Source organism: Penaeus monodon, chromosome 30 (genome assembly GCF_015228065.2).
Source record: "Penaeus monodon isolate SGIC_2016 chromosome 30, NSTDA_Pmon_1, whole genome shotgun sequence".
Taxonomy (NCBI): Eukaryota; Metazoa; Arthropoda; class Malacostraca; order Decapoda; family Penaeidae; genus Penaeus; species Penaeus monodon.
Genome location: NC_051415.1, coordinates 5,386,802 through 5,387,041, shown reverse-complemented (window position 1 = coordinate 5,387,041; position 240 = coordinate 5,386,802). Strand labels below are relative to the sequence as shown.

At 37.9% G+C, this 240-nt stretch overlaps 1 protein-coding gene across 1 annotated transcript in view; it reads right to left on the bottom strand.

Annotated features, from left to right (window-relative positions):
* The window catches only part of LOC119592277 (NACHT and WD repeat domain-containing protein 2-like), a 51,166-nt gene that overhangs the window by 33,538 nt on the left and 17,388 nt on the right, over window positions 1-240 (bottom strand). The gene's annotated exons all lie outside the window — the stretch shown is intronic.

Sequence of the window (240 nt, the reverse complement as noted above, 5' to 3'; positions counted from 1 at the left end):
AAAAGAACACCGACATAACGCCATTACTTCCCTCTCCCTCTAATTTTCCCCTTTATCGTTACTCTCCCTTTTTTCCCGAATTTATCCTGTAATGGAAAAGGGTAGAGAGTAAATTTACTTTTCGGTTTATGGCCTCATCGATTTACGTTTATTACTGTGAGGGACTGACAACCGGGGATAACGGGTATTCTTTTTATATTACTGTGTTGTCATTGTTATTATCTTCATGTGTGTTACGTA